Raw genomic sequence first — 7153 nt, 5'->3', positions numbered from 1 at the left:
GTATGTATGTATGTATGTATGTATGTATGTATGTATGTATGTATGTATGTATGTATGTATGTATGTATGTATGTATGTATGTATGTATGTATGTATGTATGTATGTATGTATGTATGTATGTATGTATGTATGTATGTATGTATGTATGTATGTATGTATGTATGTATGTATGTATGTATGTATGTATGTATGTATGTAAGTATGTATCTAAGCATGTAAGTAGGTATGTTTGTACGCCGTAATGTATGTATGTAGATAAGAATGTGAGTAGGTATGTTGGTAAGTAGCAATGTATGTATGTATATAAGAATGTGAGTAGGTATGTTCGTAAGTAGTAATGTATGTATGTATGTATGTAAGCATGTAAGTAGGTATGTTTGTACGCCGTAATGTATGTATGAATGTAAGTATGTGAGCAGGTATATTTGTATGAAGTAATGTATGTATGAATGTGTGTAGGTATGTATGTACGTAGTCATGTATGTAATGCATACGTGGTTTCAATACACTTAAGTAATGACGTTATTAACAGTGTGCCTCGAGAATGAAATGTAGTGCAGGTACTCCATCGAGGTTTCGCTAAGGATTAGACACCCGGATGGAATGACCAAATCTAGAAAGATAACGGGTTGGAAAGAATATGTGGATAGAACATATCGAGACTACACGATTAAGAATCTTGTTTGTATATAATGTATGCTAATGTTTCGATTGTATGTGGTGGGTGCAGGTTGTACGAATGACAGATTATCATCATGAGGTGTAGCGATCAAAGACCGAGTCACAAGATAGATTGTACGGGGATTCTGGAGTATGTAAATTGCTAGACATAAGTTAGACTTTCATTTTGTAAATGAGTACGAAGGACGCGTATATTGTAAAAAGGTTATTTTATAATGAACTTTCAAGTAGGATAAAACGTTTTAATGAAAGAAATTTTATGGTACGTAATTCCGCTGTGTCTTTTCAGTTAAAGCGTGTTAGGGCGTTACAAGTTGGTATCAGAGCCCTGGTTTGAGAGAAATCAAGTAGAAGGAGGTATATACTTGAACTCAAACCTGTGTGCTCTTGTGACAAGGAACCCGTACAATCCAAGACTCGATCAAGGCCTAAAGTTGAAAGCGAATGGTAAGCACAAATGCTTGGAAAGGATGATTTGTGGATGTGGTCTAGGACCGACACCAAGGCACATAGTAAGATAATTTGGTTCCAGGTACGCATATTTAATATATGTAAGCACACGGAATGGTAAAACCTATTAGTGAAAGGAAAATTTTAAATGAAAGATAAGAATGGAAAAGTAATGAAATTTGGAAAAGGTTACACGTACTGAAAACTAATTTTTCGGACATAAGGTGACGGTTACACGAAGACACGAAACTAGTATGTGGAGTGTGTACCTGGCCAGTACACAAGAAACGTACGACGTTCGTGAGACCGTGATAGTTGTTACAGGTATGTCCGTTACAATTAGGGAGTAGGTGGACGTGAGGGTGAATGGAAGATGTAAGACTCTCAAGAAATTGAAAGTATTGTATAAGAAAGAGAAAGTATGAATAATATGATTGAATCCGCAGAACGGATTCAAAACAAAGAAGTAATGGAAAAATGTGAATGATATGTTCGAATCCGTGAGAAGGATTCGAAACATAGAAGGAATGAAGAATGTGAATGATACGTTCGAAACCGCGAGACAGGTTCGAAACATAAAGGAAGGAACGGTATGAATGCTATGTTAGAAACCACGAGACGGATTCGAAGCATAGAAGGGAATGAATTATAGAATGAAAGGTTTAAATCCGTAAGTAATTACGGACCAAACAAGTAAATATTCGTTAAAAGCGGATAATTACCCAAGTTATGTTTTAAACTATTATTTATATAAATATTTATGTGAATACGTTGTATGCAAGGTGGTTGAAAGGACAAATGAGTTATGCGGGTGTAACGGATTGCCATTTGAACCCGGTATGGAATGTTTTGAATGGTCAAGGCATATATTTGTAGGTAAACATAATGTATGATCATGTAATGTCATAAACTGGAATGAAACAGTCAACACAAGGCATGGATTTGGCTCGCGCCAGGTATGTATAAAGGTTATGCTATGATAGGAGCTTATAGCCCAACTAGAGGAGGGTGTGTTAGTATTGGGTAATTAGTGAATATAGATCGGAATGTGATTACGATTTTTGCTTCCGAAAGGTCAAACTGTATAGGTTGACGAAATAAGTAACCAGAATAAAGAATTGTTTGTATGAGACGAAATGTGGAATGTGTTAAAGTTTGTACGTAGGACGTTGAAAAAGGAATTACAGGTGAGTAATCACCTAGTATAATGAATGCTTGAATGAAATGTGCTAACCGCTAAAATTGTAGATGATAATGTTAGGAACTCTTGATGTGATGAAACCAACCGAATTGGTGGAAGGATGTGCACGGGCGAAAGCGCATTACGCGGATGAATGAAATCTAGCTTGGTATGGCTAGTACTCGTGAAGAAGGCGGATCGATCTGGGTTACGGATCGTCGATTGATGATATGAGATGAGGTCAGTAAAAAGTTTAACTTATGTTAGATAAGTACGAATTGGTTAATTGGGTACAACCTACGAAATGAATGATGTAATAGGTATGGTATAGTATGGGAAGTTTCATTTTTTTCAGTTGACATAAGAAGAAAACTATGTCATCAAGAAGCGAATCTCAAAGGTTTTGAGTGAAAAGTTTGAGTATTGGTTAAACTCTCATGAAATGAATTGCACGACACGTTTGCTTATGCAAATTAAGTAATGCATGAAACACGAGGAATGGTAATGTAGAATGAATGGGGTGAGTTGAAGGTAACGTAAGGCTACGTATAGTACAAATAACTATAGGAAACATAGGATGACGTTAACTTTGGAATTTAGCGTGTACATGTGACTATGAAATAGTAGTTTTGTTGTGATAACAAAACAAGGACTGAATGTTATATGATGTATATGAATAGAATGTAAATCTTAAAAGATGAGATGGAGACATTAAGTCTTTTATAATCCGGTCAATGAAATGAGGATGGTAGGTGAAAGTATGGACTTGTTAGAAAGAAGTCGGTAATGTGAATAATATATGAGTAAAGAATGGATAGTTACCTATTATTATGATGTACCTATCAAATTAAGCATAGAAGATGTATGTGTAAATGATGAATTTAGATCGCATAGTCAACAAGATAATATGAAATCTGAAATAAACAGGAAGGAATGTTATTATTAGGATGCTGGAATTGTTTCAAGCGAACAAAATGATATATGGCACATGATATACGAGTATTAGAATGATGAATGAACCCTTAGTTAAGAAGTATGTTAGAAGCTAGCATTTTTTAGTGAAAGCGACACTAATAAGAGCTCTGGGGCGGGTTCTTGGAGATATAAGATTGTCAATGAGATGGGCTGGTGGTCGTGTCGATGAACTGGAAGACAAAGTGATTAGTATCAAACGAAAGTGAGGAAGGTAACTGGTGTTCGATGGAAATGAGAAAGGTTTCGGGGACGAAACCTCATTTAAGGGGCGTAGACTTGTAACACCCCAAAAACGGGTTTGGTAAATTAAAACCCGGTTGATAAAAAGAAATGAGTTTTAATCCCTCATATAACCAAAATGAAACTAGAGGGACCAAAACCGTTAAGTGGGAAACATGAATCTATAAATTAAAATTAAAACACCCCACACACACATAGTGTGTGTGTGTGTGTGTCGATGGTCAGGAAGGAGAAAAAGGGGTTAAACCCTAGTCTCACTAAAATCATCAAATTGAAAGGGAAATTCAGCTCGGATCTAATGCATGTACATGAATTCATGATCATCTAGCCCTATAAATCACTTGGTAAGTTGTAATTTATGATTTGGTGATTTTGATATGAAGTGGGTTATGATCAATCCACGAATTTGTATGAAATTAAGCATGAATAGGTGTTAGAATCATCTTAGGAAACATGTGTTAGGCATAATTTTGACTAATTGATGTTTAAAGATGGAAACCCACTAAGTTGAGTGATGAAGATGACATGGGTATTTCACCATGATCAATTCTTGTTCAATGTCGACGTGCCATGTTGAAAATGATGGAAACTTGTTAGATGAGTTGAAAGGAATGTGTTGTTTGTTATGTTTGATGAATATGTGTTAATAGTATTGGTGATTAGTAGGAAGATTTGATGAACTATGAATGAACTTGGAAGATTATGCATGAATTAGTTGTACATTGTGCATTAAATGGTGAACGCACACCAAGTGTTTGATGAAATGCCTCTTATAAGCTAGTATGTGAAATTGTATGCTAAACATCGAATGAACATGTGTAGAGGTTGATAATGACATGATTGATGATAAATAATCATAAGAAGATAAATTGTAGAGGGATTTCATAAGAAAGTGTAGTTGATGAAATGATTGGATGAAATTACGCATTAGAACTTATATTCTAGGTTTGAATGATGATGTGCACATCATATGTCAAATTACTAGCTTTGAATATGGTTGTCAACTATAGAATCATGAATATGGTAGTATGTGTTAAATTGACGATACGTGTACACATATGTAGTTAGTTGATCATGTGCATAGGTATGTGTGTGTCCTACACCACGGTTATGAAACGTAAATGGTATATTGTGTATGTGATTAGATGATCATGTAGTCGTTAGTGTCATACAACATTACGTATGAAACGAATATCATGTCATTAATATGGTCTACTATATCAACATGAATGCGTGTTCATAAGTTGGATGTTATATGCTAGAAGGTTGACTTTCTGAAAGTCAACCGAGAATTTATAACATGGTTAGACATTTTGACACAAATATAAGAATCGAGAGATCATGGAGTATGTGTTAGACCAATTATGTGTTATGTGTGATAACGAATTTGGATTTCCAAGACATAGAACTATGTGGTTGGCAAATCATGTCGTATGCGTGTTAGTGAAAGTCAATATAGATAAAAGTTGGAAAATGTGTGTTAATATGAATAAGCATGAATACTAACATAATTATGGCATGACGACATGAAAGAATAGGAACCACACTAGCACGGACCAAGCATGGAAGGCTAACGGGTCAAGATGAGGCAAGGAAGCGGTTACGAACACGGATGCACAAGGTAAGTGACTTTTGACTCACTTCTTAGTATACATAAGGACTTTCTTGTTTGTAAATGGAGGGAAGCTATGTACGGTATGGAATAATTGAAAGTATTGAGATAAGTAATGATATAGATAGTTGAAGGTAGTTTGTGGGACTAAACGGGTCGAATAATTATGTATAAGTAAGATAGCGGTAATGAAATTCGTAAAGAATATGGACCCGAGGCAAGGATTCTTAGTAAAAAATGTAGGGAAAGGTTTTACGGACAATTGGAAACAAGTTATGTTGATATATGCATAAACGGGTCAAAATTTGGTAAAAGGGTAATAAGCCAAAGGCTTAAAAGTCATAAAGTTAAGTAGTCCATATATTGGATTTTTACTCTATGTGATGGAGAATTAAATTACGGTCGCGTAGGAAAAAGAATCGGGTAAAACGGATCAAAAACGTGCAAGTTATGCGAATTTTAGTGTGAAAGTGGGGTGCTGATCTGGGCACCACCGTAGCTTACGGTGCCACCGTAAGTTACAGTGGGAGCTGGAACCTTATTTCTGCCGTAAGGCAGTCTAGAGCTACCGTAAAGCTTTGGGGGCCACCGTAAGCTACGGTAGCCACCGTAGCTTACGGTGGAGGTCTGATGTAATTGTAAAGTTGAGGATTTCTTTGTTTTTCCTTCGAATTCGGACCCCGTGGACACATTCCAAGCCTCGCTAAGTCTTTATAAGGTTCCTCAACCCTATTGAAAGGCTTAGTTAGTTACGGGTGAGTTCGGAACTCATTCTTAAGATCCAAAACATATCCGAAAGATATTTTAAAAGCGTTTATGACATGTGATTAAGTTCGGGATGTGTGAGCGAGTACACGGGGTAATGAATTAAGTATGTGAGCAGGTATAATTGTATGTATGTATGCATGTATGTATGTATGTATGTATGTATGTATGTATGTATGTATGTATGTATGTATGTATGTATGTATGTATGTATGTATGTATGTATGTATGTATGTATGTATGTATGTATGTATGTATGTATGTATGTATGTATGTATGTATGTATGTATGTATGTATGTATGTATGTATGTATGTATGTATGTATGTATGTATGTATGTATGTATGTATGTATGTATGTATGTATGTATGTATGTATGTATGTATGTATGTATGTATGTATGTATGTATGTATGTATGTATGTATGTATGTATGTATGTATGTATGTATGTATGTATGTATGTATGTATGTATGTATGTATGTATGTATGTATGTATGTATGTATGTATGTATGTATGTATGTATGTATGTATGTATGTATGTATGTATGTATGTATGTATGTATGTATGTATGTATGTATGTATGTATGTATGTATGTATGTATGTATGTATGTATGTATGTATGTATGTATGTATGTATGTATGTATGTATGTATGTATGTATGTATGTATGTATGTATGTATGTATGTATGTATGTATGTATGTATGTATGTATGTATGTATGTATGTATGTATGTATGTATGTATGTATGTATGTATGTATGTATGTATGTATGTATGTATGCATGCATGCATGCATGCATGCATGCATGCATGTATGTATGTATGTATGTATGTATGTATGTATGTATGTATGTATGTATGTATGTATGTATGTATGTATGTATGTATGTATGTATGTATGTATGTATGTATGTATGTATGTATGTATGTATGTATGTATGTATGTATGTATGTATGTATGTATGTATGTATGTATGTATGTATGTATGTATGTATGTATGTATGTATGTATGTATGTAAGCATGTAAGTAGGTATGTTTGTACGCCGTAATGTATGTATGTAGATAAGAATGTGAGTAGGTATGTTGGTAAGTAGCAATGTATGTATGTATATAAGAATGTGAGTAGGTATGTTCGTAAGTAGTAATGTATGTGTGTATGTATGTATGTAAGCATGTAAGTAGGTATGTTTGTACGTCGTAATGTATGTATGAATGTAAGTATGTGAGCAGGTATATTTGTA

This window comes from Helianthus annuus, chromosome 8, assembly GCF_002127325.2.
Source record: "Helianthus annuus cultivar XRQ/B chromosome 8, HanXRQr2.0-SUNRISE, whole genome shotgun sequence".
NCBI classification, from domain to species: domain Eukaryota; kingdom Viridiplantae; phylum Streptophyta; class Magnoliopsida; order Asterales; family Asteraceae; genus Helianthus; species Helianthus annuus.
The sequence above is the reverse complement of the archived record's forward strand: the minus strand, read 5'-3'. Positions refer to the sequence as shown.